Consider the following 21,123-nt stretch of genomic DNA (forward strand, 5'->3'; position numbering starts at 1 on the left):
GCCTACAACGATTATAGGGCTTCAGCTAACTACTTACTAAAGCGCAATCCATTCATTCTTATTCCAGAGGCCTCAGAGAGAAACTGAGGTTTGAGACTCTGTTAACATGATGTTTCACTCAGGTCTCTTTTGCCTGTGTCCTTCCTTTCAGACATTTGACACATACACCACTGTCTTCACAGAGGAATCTACAGAGGGAGAGGCAGATGGAAAGTGAATTTGCAGAGCATATCACTGGGATATTTTATTGCAGATTTATTGCAGATTCTGGCTGTATTAGAAAAAAGGGGGGTTCGTTAGCTAGATATTATTAATAGGTAGGGATGATGAGAAGGTGTTTGATCAAACGGTCAAATGAAAATCACATGTCTGTTCTTTTGCACATGAGATAGAGAATGAAATCTGGCATTTGGAGATTCTGAATTAAAAGCTACTCTCTTCTAAGAAGACTATATATATAAAAGGGAAGTATCCAGAGAAGAAATAAGAAGTGAGGCCTTCTTACCTATAAGAAGGTAAGAAGGAAAAAAAAATTACCCGATTAAAACATGGGCAAAGGAAACAGGTATTTCTCCAAAGAAGACATATGAACGGCCACCAGGTACATGAAAAAGTGCTCAGCATCACGAATCAACAGGAAGATGCAGATCAAAACCACAATGAGATATCACCTTACACCCTACTTAGGATAGCTATTTTAAAAAAAAGATAAATATTGGCAAGAATGTACAGAAATCAGAACACTTGTACACTGTAGATGGGAATGTAAAATAGTATAGCTCCTATGGAAAACAGCATGGAGGTTCCTCAAAAAAATAAAAATAGAACTAACATGTTTAGCAATTTCACTTCTCCGCATTTACTCAAAAAAATTTAAATCAGGATCTTGAAGAGGAATCTACTTTCCCATGTTCAATGGAACATTATTTACCATAACCAAGATATGCAAACCACACAAGTTGTCCAAAAACAGATGAACTGATAAAGAAAAGGTGGCATATAAACACAAAAGAATATTACTCAGCTTAAAAAAGAAACCTTACCATTTACAACAACATGGATAAAATTGGGACAAATGATAAGCTAAATAAGCCAATCCCAGAAAGACAAATACCATAGGATTCCACTAATATGAATAGGCAAACTTATAGTCAACCTTCTAAAAGCAGAGAGTGGAATGGTGGTTGCCAGGAACTTAAGATGGGGAGTTGGTGTTCAATGGATATAAAGTTTTAATTATGCAAGATGAATAAGTTCTAGAGAACTTCTGGGCAACGTTTGCAACCCCAAGGACTGTATCCTGCCAGATTCCTCTGTCCATGGAATCTCCAGGCAAGAATACTAGACTGGGTAGCCATTCCCTTCTCTGAGGGATCTTCCCAATCCAGGTATCAAATATGGGTCTCCTGCATTGCAGGCTGAGCCACCAGGGATGTCCACAGCAACATTAAGAAGGCACATCTTGCATTAGGCATTCTTACCACAAAAAAGGATGAGGGAACACAAGGAAACTTTTGAAAGTTAAGAATATGCTTATTACCTTGATTATGGGGATAGTATCATGGGTATATGCTCACATCCAAAGCCATCAAACTGTATACATTAAACGTGCCTTTTTTGTATATAAATTATATCTAGTCATTTTTTTAAAGTTTTGTTACTTTTCCCATATAATTTTTTTATTTTTATTTATTTTTTTAATTTAATTTAATTTTTTAACTTTACAATATTATATTGGTTTTGCCATATATCGAAATGAATCTGCCACAGGTATACATGTGTTTCCCATCCTGAACCCTCCTCCCTCTTCCCTCCCCATACCATCCCTCTGGGTCGTCCCAGTGTTTTCATTTTTATGCAGTTCAAGAATTTTTTCTTTTTGGCTGAATGCCATGTGTTGGGATCAGTTTCCCAACCAGGGATTGAACCTGTGGCCCCTGCAGTGGAAGCACAAAGACTTAATCACAGGACCTCCAAGGAAGTCCCAATAAAGTCATTTTTTTTAAAAGGAATGCGACTACATGCTGGGTAGCCAAATAATGACAAATGCCCACTGCAGAGATCTCTGGACTAAAGCATTTTCCAAGGAAAACTGAGCCTGCTTCTGGAAAACATCTCCCTGGGTATTAAAAGCAGATGATATGGGTGATCAGACAGCACCACCAATGAATATCAAGAAGGAGCCAGAAGAAGTTCCAAATTCATATTCTTCCCATTTATATGACATGCAGGGGCTCTACTGTGCAAGCAAAACCTCTACAGCTCAGGAAAGATCCAGTAGGTAGGGATGGGTGAATGTCCTTATAATATTTATGTCTGAGATTCACACTTACCTTCAGTGAGATCTAAATTAAGAACCTGGGAGTGTTCAGAGATTCCTAGAAACTCCAGTCTGTAAAAATCACTAGAAATCAAATAGCACACTGGTTTGAAAACATTTTTGCTGCAGACACACTTCTTCAGAGCCTGATACGGAAAGCAGACAAAAGTGGGGTCACTACAGCTGATTCTTGTTGATATTTGACAGAAAACAACAAAATTCTATAAAGCAATTATCCTTCAATTAAAAAAGTGGTGAAAAGACTCATTAAAAAGTGGGGTACAATTCTAAGCCATCTGTTCAGCTTCCCCTACTTCATCCACACTCTCCCCACTCCCCAGACAACTCTCTTGAGTCACCTGTGTGATGCTATGAGACTCATCTATTATTGCCAGATAGCTGGCCTAATAAGCCTGTCCTCAAACTCAATGGTTTCTAACAATGAGCATTTATTTTAAATCATGCAGTTCTACAGAAAGCATGGGGTGTGGCATGGATTAGGTGAAGGAAGGGTAGCTGGTTAGAGTTTAATGGGAGCAAAGAAGGCCCTGCTAGCTTAATATACATTGCAAATTGTTCCACCGATAATGCCCACCTTTGGGTCCTCTGCCGCCCCTCCTATTTCTATCACATTCTGCAAGTTTATAGACTAACTGTTCAGTGCTTGACTCTACCTTGTATACTTGAGAAGCAGAATTCAACCAGTGGTGGGAGCTTTTGGCACTAATTTACGCTAAAGAATAAATGACTTCTTGGATCTGTTCTCTGCATGACTGGTAGGACTTGTAACCACAGACAGCAAGGATGTCCAAGTAGGCGAAAGCAGTAAGAAAAGACACTATTGCGTAGAAGTTGTTATTTAGTCACTCAGTCACATCCGACTCTTTGTGACTCCATGGACTGTAGCCTGCCAGATTCTTCTGTCTGTGGGATTTCCCAGGCAAGAATACTGGGGTGGGTTGCCGTTTCCTTCTCCAAGGAATCTTCCCTGACCATGTCCTGCATTGCCAGGCATACTTTACCACTGAGCCACCTGGGAAGCCCATTGTGTGGAAGGGCAGGACACAAACAGGGTGGCCGAAAGTCAAGTGAGCCTATTTTGCCAAATTCTGTATCTTACACTTTTTTAAAAAAAAGATATTTCCCAGGACCTGTAATGCAGAGCTGTATATTCAAATCATGAAATAAACACTTCATTAACTTGTTCATTCATCAAATATTCATGCACCTCCTCTTTCCCGGGCAGCTGGAACTTGTCAGCTGATTGATCTGCTAGCAAAACAGTGATTCCAAGAGATTATCATCATTTTTCTTCACCCACTACTTTCAAAGGGCATTGAAAACACAGTTCTGACAGGGTAGTTAAAGGGCCAGGCTCTGTGAACTAGAGGGTTCAGTGCAAATATCAGAGATTTCCATTATCATCAGTATCACTGTAGATAGAGGAGGAAGGGGCTTTACACATGATCCCTGCTTCAGGTTCCAAGAATATAGAGTCTTGGAGGATGATCAAAGCTATTTTTTGATCATGTGATCATTTACTGTATCTCCAGGTACTATGTAAGTGCTAAGGATACAGCAGTGAATGAGACCGATACATTCTGTGTCCTTGTGGAAATAAACTCTAGTGGATCGAGGGTTAAGGGCCATGTGGTGATTGTAATTTCTTTGAGTCAATATTTACTGAGTGTTTTTTCTGTACCAGCCTTGTGCTAGACATATAAAGATTAAAAAACAAAGCAAACCAATAACAACCATCCATCCTAACTTGCTGGGTACTCACAGACACAAAGACAGTAGCTAGGCTGACATGTGAAAATCGCTATCATCCAAGAAGTACTTTAGAGCTCCAGGGCACAGGTGCAGTTGCTATTATTTCTAACTGGGGAGAAGGAGTCAGAAAAAACCACAAGGATGTATTGACATGGAAGAGCTTGGAAGGACAGAGTAGAGTCCACCAGATGGATCTGTAAAGGCTGGGTTAAGATTTCATCCTTAGGGTTAACAATGGGCCATTCAAAATGCTACCGCTTCTGAAAACATACCAAGAGAAACAGAAACAACTGCAGCAAAGCAGATTTAGGCTTCATTTGATTCATTTACAAGCACAGTTACTTAAAAATTAGCTTTCCCTCTGATTTTGTTATAATGTCCCCAGTGAGACCACTCCAGTACCAGTCCAGATATTGGGTGGATGTTGACAAGACTGGCTGATGTACTGACTCTTCTACTTATTTCTTTAAACTTACATGTTGTTTACTAATTTGAAAAAGAGAGAGAGGGAGGATGGAGAGAGAGAGAGAGGGAGGATGGAGAGAGAGTGAAAGGGAGGGAGGATAGAGAAGGAAGGGAGGGGAGGGAGTAAAGGATAGAGGTTGATTCTAGGGGCTCATTAATTTGAGATTAGAATCTAGTACAAAAGAGACACTAGTTTTATTTTTTTTTTCATGACTTTTTGTAAGTGATATTCTTTTTTTGTTGTTTTGTTTTTAATTTTATTTTATTTTTAAACTTTACAATATTGTATTAGTTTTGCCAAATAGCGAAATGAATCCGCCACAGGTATACCTGTGTTCCCCATCCTGAACCCTCCTCCCTCCTCCCTCCCCATATCCGCTCTCTGGGTCGTCCCAGTGCACCAGCCCCAAGCATCCAGTATCGTGCATCGAACCTGGACTGGCGACTCGTTTCATACATGATATTATACATGTTTCAATGCCATTCTCCCAAATCTCCCCACCCTCTCCCTCTCCCACAGAGTCCATAAGACTGATCTATACATCAGGAGACACTAGTTTTAGAAAGGAACAGCACAGACTGGCACCAAATGAGAAAAAGCGTGTGGAAAAGGTGGAAAAAATAACAATCAAGTAAGGGACTGAAAAGCTCTGAGAGGAGTAAGCCAGAGAAGAAAGGTGACAAGCAGCACGTGGTACAGATGACCTAATTCCCCAAACAGCAGGCTGGGCTGTGGCTCTACTTACTAGGAAAAAAGGTAAAAAAAGAAAAAAAAAGTAAAATGTTACTTCTTTGCACACAATCACCTACAGCTAAAAACTGCTTCAGCAGAGTGAAAGCAATTACAAATTGGGAGTTTATAGGGTGGGAGTTGGGAGGGAGGTTTAAGAGGGAGAGGATGAGTGTATACTTACAGCTGATTCACCTTGTTGTATGGCAGAAACCAACACAGCATTGTAAAGCAATTATCCTCCAATCAAAAAAAAAAAAAAAAAACTGGCAGTTTGCAGAGAAAGAAAATTAAAATTTCACATTTTGTGTGAAGTGAGCAGTCTGCAAACGGGCTCCTCTAAGCCAGCTGAGATTGTGCTCTGGGGGTCGTTGCCTTTAAAGGTCTACCAGGCTCATCTCCTGACCTCTCTGGAGCCTTAGGCCCAGAGAAATTTCCTACTTTGTTGGTGATTCCTACTTGTCATTCTCTCTGGTTCCATTCAAAAATCTCCTTCGGCCTTTTTTTTTTTTTTTTTACAAGAAAACAGTGGAAATAGGCTCCTGGGGAAGATGAAGCTATTCTAATTTTGATTGCTATGGCTGAGTCCTAGAAAGTTCCATTCCTTGAAATGTCTGGCTTATAGGCAGCTGCACATGACCTGATTTTCAAATAGAGTCCCAGACCACCTCTTCCCCAGGGGATTTGCCCTTTAAGCTGCACAGCCGACAGGCATCAAATGATACCCATCCCGACGCTGGGAGCCCAGAGAGAATTTTTCCGTTTCGCAGCTGAACCAAACTTCACAAATGCACCAGGGGAAGAACTGGTAAAAGGTTGAGCTGGAGTGACTGTCTTCAAATTGGAATACTAATGATGACCTTTAATGAAGCCTGACAGTACAATCTGTTTCTCATTGTTGTTTAAGTGCCGGCTCCCAAGCACACCCTGGTTTTCAAGGAAGGGACAGACTGGGATAAATGGGCCCTGCTGGTGTGCAGGCCTGAATACAGCTGATCTTTCAGCTGGGATTAAATTAATTAAAGTGATTCTCTTGGCCACAGAATTCGTCTTTTTATCTGTCATTATTGTATTGTTGATTAATCTCCAGTGGAGGCTAATTGGAATCTGAGCTTTCGGAGGCAAGGGATCTTGGAGTGATTGGGATGAAATTGCCCTCATTTGGAATGGCGAGAACAGGAAGGGTTGTCTTAGTTCTAGACGTGAAATGAGTTTGTTAATTTAAGACCTCCATCAGAAGACTACAACAGCCCAAGGCAAGAACAGTAAGGCAAAATGAACCTATATGGAGAAAGCTTTAGCTGTGTGGGCTTTGCCCCAGATTAATAATCAATAGAATAGTCACTAAGAAACCTACTATAAGCATGGCTTTGTGCCAGGAAATTAGAGGGACCCATTCATACGCCACGGCTCCTTAAATCGGGTGCACTTTAGTTAATGAGATGCCTGAGTCCTGTGCCCTAGAGGAATCTGGAAAAAACTTGAAAACTCATCTAGTTCAAACTCTCATTTTACACATAAGATGGAAACTACAGTCAGCAGTGATGATGCTCATCAAAGCTAGGGTATTTCTTGAAGTGGGAGAAAGGTGCCAGGTCATGACTGGAACATCAAGATATCAGCTGGGTTCAAAGAGAACACCGTTTCCCCTTCTACTCTGAAGGCTGGGATGAAACTGGAAGGATGACCCAAGGAGGGATATTGAGACTGGGAATCTATAAGAGAAAACAAGACAATCTGAGACAACTTGCAAGGGAAAAAGAGAACCAAAGTTCTGTTTCTATTAGTAAAGGCTTTTTAAGTTGCAAGTGGCAGAAATTTGATTGTTCTTTGCCTCCATGGCCACTCCAGGGAGGTATATTCTAGTGGAATTCCTATTCTGAAGGCTCTACTGTTAAGCCATTCTCTCCCATAAGTTTGAATTCTGGCGTCTAGGTATTGACCAAAAAAGCTGATTGACAAAGGGATACACACACACGTACACACACACATAAAATTATGACTGATTCACATTGTTGTGTGGCAGAAACCAACACAACACTATAAAGCAATTTTCCTCCAACTAAAAAACAAAAAGCTGATTGATTTCAAGACATTATTCTGCAAGCTTCTGACCTCTCTGGCAATAACAAAACGTAAAATTGCAATTGGCTGCTCCCGTTAGTATTCTGTGACCGTGAACTCAGGTCCAAAGTCCGAGATCTTATCTGTGATCCTTAAATGTAGACATTACCAATGTGGTTTCTGTCTCTTAGCAACAGTCTTCCCACTTTAACGAATTCCCACTCTGATCAGTAGGTGACACTTCAGCCTCTTCTAAGCAAAATAAAAGCCTAAGGTAGGAAACAGTTGATGTTTTCTTACCTCCAGGCTGCATCTCAGTCGATGGCTGTCTCCGACAGAGCCAGATGGAGGGTACTCAGCAGGAAGAAAGAATAGAGCAGGTCAAGCTTCCCTGTGCTATGGTTATACCTGCATCCCAATATTATTTTCTATTCTGTATTCCATCTCCTTCCTTTTAAAATTTATTTTTGCTCTTTTATTTTTGGTTGCAAAGGGTCTTCATTGTTGAGTGTGGGCTTTCTCTAGTTGTAGAGAACAGGGTCTACTCTGGTTGTGGTGTAGGGGCTTCTCACTGCTGTAGCTTCTCCTATTGCAGAGCACAGTCTCTAAGTGCATGGGTTTTGTAGTTGTGGATTCCTCCCGAACCAGGGATCAAACCCATATCCCTCGCATTGGCAGGTGGATTCCTAACCACTGGGCCACCAGGAAAGTCTTGTCCCCTTCCTTTGTTTGTACAACCTAAAGAGTTGATAAAAGATTCATGTTTTCCAGCTCAGGCAGATACAACCACCTTGAATGGCTGGCCACAGCAAAAAGAGTATCTCAATAATGTACCTGTGTTGCACTTGGTGTATGTCAGAAACTCACAAGGGCTCAGTCCTGAAGCAGCCATCTCTACCACATGAATGTGGGGAAAAGGAAGTCCCTTCTTTGCTGGAACTCACCTGGTAGAGGGTGGGGAGAATCCCAAGAGCTTCACCCTCCTGGGGCCACTTCCGTTGCTGCTGCTGCCACACAGGTGGGGAGAGAGGTCTGCTGTTTCCTTACTGGCTCTCGCCGGGAGTAACCCAGGGAACATTAAAAGACCTCTGTCCCACAGGATTCTCTCCTACAGGTCCTTGAAAGCATGGGCTTTCCTCAAAGCCTTTCATGTCTGTATCTACTTGTAGGTTTCAGGGTGCTCCCGAGTCTGAGACAGGCTGTCCAGGAGGGACAAAGGCAGCAATCTAGGAGATCCACAGCTGGGCTGTCCCTCAAGGACTGGGTTCCCTACCCAGTCCTCCTGCTCTGATCCCCCTCGCAGAGTCCTCTGACAGTTGCTTTACACGTTCTACCCACAAGTTTTAGTTGTAGTCAAAGAAAACAATGGGGTGTATTATGCTTATTCCATTATGACCAAAACCAGAAATCTTCTGTGTTTTTTCATCATGTCTCCGTTAGTCTTTGAATACATCTTTGCTTTTGGATTCAATAAGGTGTTCCAGGGTCAACTTATATTTTTCTTGTCCAGCTCTTGAATCAGTCATTTCTCAAAAGAGTTCTGGTTCTGTTTTATAGAGAATGGTATTTAGGAGCCAAGATCTGGGCACTAGATCGCTATTTGCTGTTGCTTCTACTTTGGGGTTTTGCTTCTTCCAGACCCTTTCATGGCTCTTGGGTCCTCTCAGTGATCAGACCTTAAAAGAAGCAGCCATGGTACCACAGATAATAGTGCTACCTGGCTATTTATATAAGTTTAAAAGAAATAAAATTTAAAATTTAATACCTCAGTTGCATGAGCTACATTTCAAGTGCTCAACAGTCACATGTGGCTGGTGACAACAACCTAAGACATTGTAGATATGGAACATTTCTATCATTGCAGTGCCCACCTAGATAATTTCTGCCCCAAGTTGTCTGCATTATTTATTTCAGTTTGCTTGTGAAAATGAAGCATAAAACTCAAGTCAAACTTTTCATAACATCGATAAATTAAATACACAAAAAGTTATAGTTATCAAAGGAGAAAGAAGGGAGAGATAAATTAGGGAAAAGGGGGCGGGATTAACCAATATAAACTATTTTACATAAAATAGGTAAGCAACAAGATTTACTGTAAAACACAGGGAACTGTAATATCTTAGTCTATAATGGGAAATAATCTTAAAATATATGTATATATATATATAACTCAATCACTTTGCCAGCACATATAGTAAGCACCTGTTACACTTTAGCTATTGTTTTGATTGCCTTTTTTTAAAACATGAAAGTTTAGTTTCTGAGTACAAGTATACTTCTCTTCTTCCTTCTTCTCCTATGATGACTAAGAGAAATTCCATAACTACTTGGCAACCATTTTGGCAAATGTTTTGATTGTATTATCTCATTTAACCCTGAAAACAACCCAGTGGGATAGGTAACATTATTATACTCAGCCTCAGGAAGATTAAATAACTTGCTCAAAATCACACAGCTTGAAAATCATAGAGGAAAAATTCTGTGCATGTCATCTGGCTCTCAAACCAGGACTCTTAATCTCAGTGTAAGAAATTCTAAACCAAGTTGCAAAATACTTTGACACCAATTTTGTGTGAAAAGGTTCAGAAAATATTGATCTCAAGCTTTGAAGCCTTGTACATCATAACACAATACTCTATATACATATAACATGCATACTCTAATATCTAGTGAAAAGAGAGGCTGGGGACATAGATTCACAAACAATGAAGATGATAGCAGTCCTCCCTTGGGTGTTCAAGTCTCTCATATAAATGGCATAGTATTTGTATATAACCTACATATATCCTCCTGATACTTTAAATCATCTCTAGGTTATTTATAATCTCAATACAATGCAAATGTTATGTAATAGTTGCCACTGGTTGGCAAGTTCAAGTTTTGCTCTTTGGAACTGTATGAAAAAATATATTTTGTAATATTTTTGATACATGGTTGGTTAAATCTGCAGACTCAGAACCCGCAGATACTGAGGGCGGAATGTATAGTACTTACTTTGTATCAGACTGTTCTCAGCCCTGTATTAATATTCATCCCATTTTCACAATAACCCTATTAGGTAGGTATTATTATTATGCCCATTTTTCAGGAAAGGAAACCAGGCAGCAAGATTTAGTGCCTCACACAACATCTCACACAACAAGTAAGTTTTAGATGTGGGATTTGAACTCAGATACTCTGATTCCAGAGGCCATAGTATATTGTCCCAAATGTGTGCTATCACATAGCTGGTGATGTCAGTTACTAAAGAAGTGATCCAACCACAACAACCACGGCCACAACTTAAAAATTCCCTAAAACTGAAGCTACAAAGTCTTTAGCTTTATCTTAAGAGAAGCATAAAAATAGAAAATTTAAAACAGTAAATCCAGTTGCTGTGGGTTTTCTAGTCCCATAAGCTACCAGGATTCTCATTCACTACTCCACTCCCACATTTTCTTGTTTTATCATTTCTTTATCAATTCACATAAACACACACACACACAGCTCCTTCAGAAAAACTCGACCACTATGTTTGTCTTTCTGAATTATTCCGACCCTTCACACTTGAGACTTGTAGCTCCTTGAGTAGCAATATGCCTGAAACAAAAGAGGAGATCAGTTGAAAAACATGAGTGGATTTTCTGAGAAAATTGCATGCTTCCATCACAGGGCTGTTGTGAGGATCAAAGTGGGAATGTGTGTGATCTCGCTTTGAAAATTCTGAAGGCCTTCAGAAATGGAAGGAGTCATTATTATCACCATACTAAAACCAAAACCCTAAGCTCTCTTCCCAAAACAATTCCTGCAATCACAAAATCAATGGGAAGGCCAGGTCTGTGGTTCATGGTTTTTCTTTATATTGTGTCAGACTTCAGAGTTTTTGTGGTTCCTTAGTTGTTAATATTTGTTTCACTGGCATTGCATAAGACTTGCACAAGCTCATGAAAAGTGTGCAGTAAGATTCATTTATGAATGGCCCAACAGATGACACTTTTTTTTTCAGGGAAATTTGCATCTGTCATTGCAATAATTGAATTCACTGCTCAACACACAAGTAAATTCCTCAAAGAAGCCTTTGTGTTGTGCTTGGGATTAAGAGTATTTCTTTCTATCAAAGCAAGGCAAGTTTTGTCTGAAATGAGTTTCTTTTTGCAGCACACACACACAAAAGTAAATTAGAAAAAGATGCTAAGATGATCCTTTGGATATGATGACCTCAGTTGAACCAACTTGCCCTGTGGCCCAAGTAAAGTCATACAATTTATCTGGACCTTGGTTTTCCTCACTGCAAAATGGGGAGGGTGAACTAGGATTCTGTGATCTGTTCTAACTCTTATTTTATGATTCTTCCCTTCTGATGTGCCCAAAAGATTAAATGTGGTGCACCTAGCACCTAACGATTGATAAACCTTAGTGTTCCAGAAGGAAAAGTGAGACTTATTCCACCTTCATTCTAATCAAAATACATTGTATCCCTCACTTTATAGTTAACAGTGTTTCACATATATTATTTCATTCAATCCTGGCCATAAGCCTTTGCAGTAGCAATTTTTATTCAGTTTTATAGAAGATGATGGAATTGAAACTCAGAGGGAGTGGTTCAGTGTCTCTTTCAAAATTCCACATCTAATGAATGGTGAGCCCATTCATATAGGTCTGGAGTAGTGTAATTTCTACTACTCTATGATGCTTGATTATTTATTATAGGAGGAGAATTTTACTCCCTCCCTATGGATTGCAAATGTTGGTATTGAAAATTATGCTGGTGACCCATATCTTTTCTCATGAAATGATAGTAAGAAACTAGTTGAGCCAGAAAGTTTGAAATCCTATTAGGTCTATTTCATAAACACTGTAAATGTAAAACGCAAAAAATAAATAAATACTATATCTTGACATTCATTCATCCATTATTTCTTTCATAAATTAAGCACATATTTTTCAAGTGTCTATGATTGCTAGGCATGGTGTTAGGAGGCATACTTAATAAGGCCAAGCTCCTGCTCTCATAAAATGTATAACTTAACAGAAAAAAACATAAGCATTGTCATGAGTGTTCAGCTAGGAAATGGTTAGGGTGCTGTAGGAGCATACAAAACAGGGTTGTGACTATCTGAAACAGTTAGAATTGCTGCTGCTGCTAAGTCACTTTAGTCGTGTCCGACTCTGTGCGACCCCAGAGACGGCAGCCCACCAGGCTCCCCCATCCCTGGGATTCTCCAGGCAAGAACACTGGAGTGGGTTGCCATTTCCTTCTCCAATGCAGGAAAGTGAAAAGTGAAAGTGAAGTCTCTCAGTCGTGTCCAACTCTTAGCGACTCCATGGACTGCAGCCTGCCAGGCTCCTCCATCCATGGGATTTCCCAGGCAAGAGCACTGGAGTGGGGTGCCATTGCCTTCTCCAAGACTTCCCAAAGGATGTAGGGTATAAACTGAGAACTGAAGGAGGAAGAGACTCCTGATAATATAAATGGTGACGGAGAAGTTCCATCTGGAAGAAAGAATATGTGCAAAGGCAATTGTGCTTTTATATTTGTAAAGTTATTGCATCTTTTTAAAACATGTTTCTAAGATTTTAAAAGTACAAAAATAATATAAGTATGTTGTGCCACATGAAACAACATCAGATCAGATCAGATCAGATCAGTTGCTCAGTCGTGTCCGACTCTTTGCGACCCCATGAATCGCAGCACGCCAGGCCTCCCTGTCCATCACCAACTCCAGGAGTTCACCCAGACTCACGTCCATCGAGTCAGTGATGCCATCCAGCCATCTTATCCTCTGTCGTCCCCTTCTCCTCCTGCCCCCAATCCCTCCCAGCATCAGAGTCTTTTCCAATAGTCAACTCTTCCTATGAGGTGGCCAAAGTACTGGAGTTTCAGCTTTAGCATCATTCCTTCCAAAGAAATCCCAGGGCTGATCTCCTTCAGAATGGACTGGTTGGACCTCCTTGCAGTCCAAGGGACTCTCAAGAGTCTTCTCCAACACCACAGTTCAAAAGCATCATTTCTTCGGCGCTCAGCCTTCTTCACAGTCCAACTCTCACATCCATACATGACCACAGGAAAAACCATAGCCTTGACTAGACGAACCTTTGTTGGCAAAGTAATATCTCTGCTTTTGAATATGCTATCTAGGTTGGTCATAACTTTCCTTCCAAGGAGTAAGCGTCTTTTAATTTCATGGCTGCAGTCACCATCTGTAGTGATTTTGGAGCCCAGAAAAACAAAGTCTGACACTGTTTCCCCATCTATTTCCCATGAAGTGGTGGGACCAGATGCCATGATCTTCGTTTTCTGAATGTTGAGCTTTAAGCCAACTTTTTCACTCTCCACTTTCACTTTCATCAAGAGGCTTTTGAGTTCCTCTTCACTTTCTGCCATAAAGGTGGTGTCATCTGCATATCTGAGGTTATTGATATTTCTCCCAGCAATCTTGATTCCACCTTGTGCTTCTTGAAGCCCAGCGTTTCTCATGATGTACTCTGCATAGAAGTTAAATAAACAGGGTGACAATAGACAGCCTTGACGTACTCCTTTTCCTATTTGGAACCAGTCTGTTGTTCCATGTCCAGTTCTAACTGTTGCTTCCTGACCTGCATACAAATTTCTCAAGAGGCAGATCAGGTGGTCTGGTATTCCCATCTCTTTCAGAATTTTCCACAGTTTATTGTGATCCACACAGTCAAAGGCTTTGGCACAGTCAATAAAGCAGAAATAGATGTTTTTCTGGAACTCTCTTGATTTTTCTATGATCCAGCGGATGTTGACAATTTGATCTCTGGTTCCTCTGCCTTTTCTAAAACCAGCTTGAACATCAGAAAGTTCACGGTTCACATATTGCTGAAGCCTGGCTTAGAGAATTTTGAGCATTACTTTACTAGCGTGTGAGATGAGTGCAATTGTGTGGTAGTTTGAGCATTCTTTGGCATTGCCTTTCTTTGGGATTGGAATGAAAACTGACCTTTTCCAGTCCTGTGGCCACTGCTGAGTTTTCCAAATTTGCTGGCATATTGAGTGCAGCACTTTCACAACATCATCTTTCAGGATTTGAAAGAGCTCCACTGGAATTCCATCACCTCCACTAGCTTTGTTCATAGTGATGCTTACTAAGGCCCACTTGACTTCACGTTCCAGGATGTCTGGCTCTAGGTGAGTGATCACACCATCGTGATTATCTGGGTCATGAAGATCTTTTTGTACAGTTCTTCTGTGTATTCTTGCCATCTCAATATCTTCTGCTTCTGTTAGGTTCATACCATTTCTGTCCTTTATCGAGCTCATCTTTACATGAATTGTTCCTTTGGTATCTCCGATTTTCTTGAAGAGATCCCTAGTCTTTCCCATTCTGTTGTTTTCCTCTATTTCTTTGCATTGATCGCTGAAGAAGGCTTTCTTATCTCTTCTTGCTATTCTTTGGAACTCTGCATTCAGATGTTTATATCTTCCCTTTTCTCTTATGCTTTTCGCTTCTCTTCTTTTCACAGCTATTTGTAAGGCCTCCCCAGACAGCCATTTTGCTTTTTTGCATTTCTTTTCCATGGGGATGGTCTTGATCCCTGTCTCCTGTACAATGTTACGAATCTCATTCCATAGTTCATCAGGCACTCTATCTATCAGATCTAGGCCCTTAAATCTATTTCTCACTTCCACTGTATAATCATAAAGGATTTGATTTAGGTCATACCTGAATGGTCTAGTGGTTTTCCCTACTTTCTTCAATTTAAGTCTGAATCTGGCAATAAGGAGTCCATGGTCTGAGCCACAGTCAGCTCCTGGTCTTGTTTTTGCTGACTGTATAAAGGTCTATAAATGATAAAGTTAAAAGACTTCCCTGGTGGTCCAGTGGTTAAGACTGCTCGCTCCAGGGACAGAGGGTACAGGTTCCATCCCTGATGGAGGAAGCTCTGTATGCCACTCAGCTCAGCCAAAAACAACAGAATGGATAAACAACAAAGTCCTACCGTATGGCACAGGGAACTATATCCAATCTCCAGGATAAACCATAATGGAAAATAATATAAAAAAAAAGTACATATGTGTATAACTGAGTCACTTGTTGTACAGCAGAAATTAACAAACATTGTAAATCAGCTATACTTCAATTTAAAAAGATAATGGAACACCCTTTAAAAAAAGAATAAGTTAATATTCTCTTTATGTCCATTCTCTTTCCATTTCTACCCCGCCAATATGAATTACTTTTATGTGGAATCTTCCTCTTCCTGTCTATGAAACAGTTAATATATAGCTAAATTGTTTCATAACGCTTGGACCCAGACAGGATGGTATTATGTGTGTGTTGGTTGGTTGAAGTCACAAGCCAAGAACAGCTAGTTGCTGTGACCCAGATGTGGCTATTATAACTGCTTCAGTGATTTTCATCTTCTTTATGGACACAAGGACATCTGATTAATTGTTTAGCAAAAGTCAGGAATGGATTTTTCACAGATAAAATGAGTAGATTTTAACATCATAGATGTTAAAATCACCTCTTATTGGTGAAATTGGTGGTATTCAATTGTATATGGCTTATCCAAAGTCTTTTAGAGACACTCCATTTCCTTGAATGGACAGAGATTAAGGCTCCAGCAAGGTCTGCAGCCGGCTTCCTTAGGGATGGTGTCTGAGGCCTGATCCTAAAGGGTACTGTCCAGTGTGTTCTGGGGGATTTCTGATGACCCGAAAGACCATAAAGAGAACAGAATCCCAGCCCTGCAGTATTGTCACATCTGGCTCAAGGGAACCTGCTGTGCAAGACAGTGAGTAAAGCAACAAGAGGGCTTAACTAAGCTTCCAGAACTAGCGATAGGCTCTGTTTATGCTTGTTTGCTTAAAGTGTTTATTTATGCAGCAGAATTGAGTCAGACACTTGCTTTTACTATAGCCCAGTAGTGAGATTATCTGAGACTACCTACCTTTACCTGCCTGGAACTATTAAGAAGCTAGTATTGACTTCCTAGACCGATATGACCCTAAGAGTGGTGCATGTCTAAGTTGACTTAGATAAGTTCAAAATACATATAGATATACACACACGTGTATAGTTTTAAAAAGTAAAAATATGGCATGCCATATTCATTTCTGTTTTTTACTAAATACATCATGGTTCACCTGGGTTAAAGGATAAAGACAATCTACTTTTTTTAGAGGCTGAAAAATAGTCTATAGAGTAGACACACTCACTTATTTGACCATTCACCATATACCACTATATTGAATATTTCTAATTTTATTTCATTTTTGTTTTTATGATTATAAGCATTGTTATAATAAACACCCTTGAACTTTAAATCTTATTTTTGTTTTTGTTTCTGTGGAATGTATTTTTCTAAAGTAAGATTGTCAGGCCAAATGCAATTCTAACATGAAAATGAAGAATATTTTAATAGATATTGCCAGACTGCCTTCCCAAAAGGTTGCAGTAATTGACAACTTTCCATACCGCATAAATTTATGGGAATGCTAGTTCTCTAGCATCTTCTCCAATTCACAACAGTATTGTTTTTTTTAGTCTTTGTCAATTTTATGGGTCAAAATGGTACATCATTGTTATTATATTTGGCATCTTCCTGACTATTAAGGTTAAGCCTTTTTTTCCTCGTGTTTTGAGACTTTGGGATTCCCTCTTACGTGAATTTCCTGTTCATATTATTCGGTAAATTTTAAGGTGCCTTTTAAAATTCGTAGGAATGTTTAGTGTGGTAGAAATACTGGTTTTGTTTGCCATACATTTCATATTTTTTCTAAGCTACTACTTGCTTTTTGATTTTGTCATGGTGTCTTTTGCCATGTTAAAAAAACATTTCTTTTCCTTCATGGCTTCCTGGTTTCCTGTGATGAAGATGGTCTCCCATATAACAGGTTTCCTTCAAATATTTTTCACATTTTTCCACTTAATTTTAAAATGTTGAAATATTTAATCCACCTGTAATTCTTACATAAGGTACGAGTTAAGGGGCCTTTTTCCTCTGAGAGGAGAGCAAATGCCATTTATAAAATGGAATATCTATGTTTACTGAGATGGAATGCTACATCTCATATAATAAGCTCTCAAATGCACTGTATCTTTTTTTTTTAGATTTTTCTATTTGGCTCCAACACTGTAGTTTTCTTTTTCTATGAGCTTGCCAATTCTCTGTTGTTAGAACAGGAGACTTATGGTAAATTTTGCTTTCCTTGGTTAGCTGTTGTTTATTAATAAAAATAAGTTAATCAAGTGAAAAAGCAAAGTATTGAAATTTTAAAGCTTATTATTCATATGGTGAAAAAACCAAGTGGAAACAGGCAATAAAATCAGTTTTACCTAACCAAACAACTTCGGAAATGCCCTTTACTTCCCTCAACTTCAATTTGCTCATTTGTAAAATGGACATTTATAATTATCACCTACTCCACAGGTTCGTTGTAAGGAGCTAAATAAATCAGACATAGAAAACAGCTTGTAAATTCTAAAGCATGTTACAAATGCCAGTTATTGTTTTCACATATGTGTTGTTGTAATACATGTGACCCCTATTTCTTTATGGACTATTTCTGAGTATGTAAACATAAGGACATTTATAAATCATGAGCCTACTCTGGTTTCTCCCACTTAAAATAGAGGAACAGCCTACAAGGCCTTAAAAATCACATGTGTTTTCAAAGCCCTGGCCAATTAATTGGAAGAACTATAGAAAACAAATGGAGATGATGAACAATGCATTGTGGAAAAGCCGCCTCCCCAAATCCCCAGGTTAAATAGACTTAAGCATCATCCTATGTTGCAGCCTTCTCTGGGGAGGACTCTAAGAGGATCACTGCCCCATGGCAGGCTGGGTAAAGGGTGAAAGGTTAACAGGCCAATCCCAGGACAAGGTGTTGGCCCAAACGAGGTGTTTGAAACATTTGCTGAAGGACTTAGTCTGCCGAGTTCTTTATTTCCAACAGCAAAAGTATTTAGGGAACAAAAAAAGACTTTTGTGTGGAAGAATTCGGGAAATTTAGTTAGGTCCTCTCTTCTCCAAGGGAACCAAAAAGATTAAAAAGTTTCCCTGTATTTTGAGGACATTATTACAGATAAACACACACACAGCAGCTCATTTGTGTTCTGAGAACCAACATCATGCTGCAAGACTCCCTGTTCAATAACTTTTATTTGGAATTACTTTTCCTGAGAGCAAACAGAACCACCAAGAATACAAGTGATTGCCTGATACCCTGACATCTGAATACTTTTAATAGCTCTTTTACTTTTAAGAGAAATGAATTTTTCGGTAAAAACTAGGTTTGAGGCAAGGGCAGGTAAGAAGAGAACAATTTCAGAGTACGAGGAAAGAAACTCATTGGACGCCTGCCCTTCCCCCACCCTCTAACCCTACACATTCCAAGGCCAGAAAAATTGTCTTCAGTCATGCATCGAAGTCCTTAAGCATTGGCTTTGGCCACATTGTTATTCAAAAGCAGTTCTGTAGGAATGAGATCAGGAACCTGGAAAATGACATTTTGAAGGGAGAAAACAGTATTTCTTTAGATGTTTGTACAACATACTCTGAAAAGGCCTCTGGTCAAATTTATCCGGAGCCAGAATGTTCATATCACCTTTCTGAATTCTGAAGATGTTACCAGTGATGGAATGCAAAGGATCACACGGCAAATTCATACGAACATGGCACCAATCAGGTAGGAGTTCAGCTTGATTTTACAATGATAGGCCAGAAAATTTGTAAAACCAAAATGACTATACAAGAAACTAATTCCAAACCCTATAAACTACAAAATTTAACTGTATGGATCTGGAGGAAAGGTGACATTTGTGGGGAGAGGGTTGCTGGAAGCATTAGTGGCAATTATTCAATGCATAGAAGGAATTGCAAATAGAACTCGATTATATCCCCTTTTCTCCTTGCCTTAATGAAAAGAAAGGATAGAATATAAAATTATTTTTAAGCTATGATAACAAGTGTGTTATAATTGTGTATACTTGTGGGCTGACTTTAAGAGACACCATGAAAAAATAATAAAAACTGTGTGGAACAGGGATTAGAGGTCATTTCGTCTCTTTCTCTCTCTGTCTCTCTTGGCTTTTTAGTATGTTACAATATTCCTTGGAAAATAAGTAACAGTTAAAAAAATTGACAAGTCCAACTTATTGTAGGATTGTCCCCAGGAGGATGAAAGATACCTCTTTCCATAATGGGCAGATAAATTTGCTATTTTCCAGAGGAGATACGCAGATGACACCACCCTTATGGCAGAAAGCAAAAAAGAACTAAAGAGCCTCTTGATGAAAGCGAAAGAGGAGAGTGAAAAACTTGGCTTAAAACTCAACATTCAAAAAACTAAGATCATGGCATCTGGTCCCATCACTTCATGGCAAACAGATGGGGAAACAATGGAAACAGTGACAGACTTTATTTTCTTGGGCTCCAAAATCACTGTGGTTGGTGACTGCAGCCATGAAATTAAAAGACACTTGCTCCTTGGAAGAAAAGCTATAACCAATCTAGACAGCATATTAAAAAGCAGAGACATTACTTTGCCAACAGAGGTCCATCTAGTCAAAGCTATGGTTTTTCCAGTAGTCATGTATGGATGTGAGAGTTGGACTATCAAGAAAGCTGAGCACCGAAGAACTGTGGCATTGAAGAAGACTCTTGAGAGTCCCTTGGACTGCAAGGAGATCCAACCAGTCCATCCTAAAGGAAATCAGTCCTGAATATTCATTGGAAGGACTGATACTGAAGCTGAAACTCCAATACTTTGGCCACCTGATGCAAAGAACTGAGTCACTGGCGAAGACCCTGATGCTGGGAAAGATTGAAGGCAGGAGGAGAAGGGGATAACAGAGGATGAGATGGTTGCATGGCCTCACTGAATCGATGGACATGAGTTTGAGCAAGCTCCAGGAGTTTGTGACGGACAGGGAAGCCTGGTGTGCTGCAGTCCATGGGGTCACAAAGAGTCAGACATGACTGAGCGACTAAACTGAACTGAGAAGAGATAGTTTGTAGAAAATCAAGTTATAACATAGCTTTTGTTATAAAGCTGTGTGTTTTCAAAGCCCTGGCCAACTTACTGGGAGGAGCTATAACATAGGTGTTTTTTCCCCCACTAAAAGAAAATTAGAGAAATTTTAAAATTACAGATGTAAAATTTTCTAAGCCTGATTTTGCTTATTACACAAACCCTTCTATTCTTTCTGTGTGTGCCAAAGATGATTTGTATTCCAAAGACCCTCGTCCAAAGATGATTCTCACAAAGCACCGAGAGGTCCCCAGTTTTGCCCTGTTAGAAGAGTGAACCTTCTTTGGCAGAGTTCTCAGGTTCACACTGCCATGAGAACCAGAAAGAGAACATAAATATGGGGACTGCGGGAGTGTAAGACGTAAGGGAACGGTGGGACCTGGAATAATCTGAACATCAAACTCAACTCCTAGGTGGGCAAACAAGGCTCCTGCCTGCTTCTGCAGCTTCACAATCTGTCCCTTGCCCCCATTGCTGCCCTCTGGCACACACATCTCAAATCCAGACACACTAACCTTCTTGCAGAAACCCAAGAAAATATCCTCTTAGCTCACACAGTCTGTTTGGCCTTCCCTTTCCATCATCTTCATTAGGAAAACTCTTACCTATTCTCCAAGACAAATGATAATATTCTTTTAGACCAGTGGTTCTCAAACTTCTTGGTCTCCGGACTCCTGAACACTCTTTCAAATTACTGGGAACTCCAAAGGTTTTTGTTGATGAGGATTATTATTTCTTGATATTTACAGTATTAAAAAACTAAAAAGTTTTAAAAATATTTATTAG

Source organism: Bos javanicus, chromosome 29 (assembly GCF_032452875.1).
Source record: "Bos javanicus breed banteng chromosome 29, ARS-OSU_banteng_1.0, whole genome shotgun sequence".
Taxonomy (NCBI): domain Eukaryota; kingdom Metazoa; phylum Chordata; class Mammalia; order Artiodactyla; family Bovidae; genus Bos; species Bos javanicus.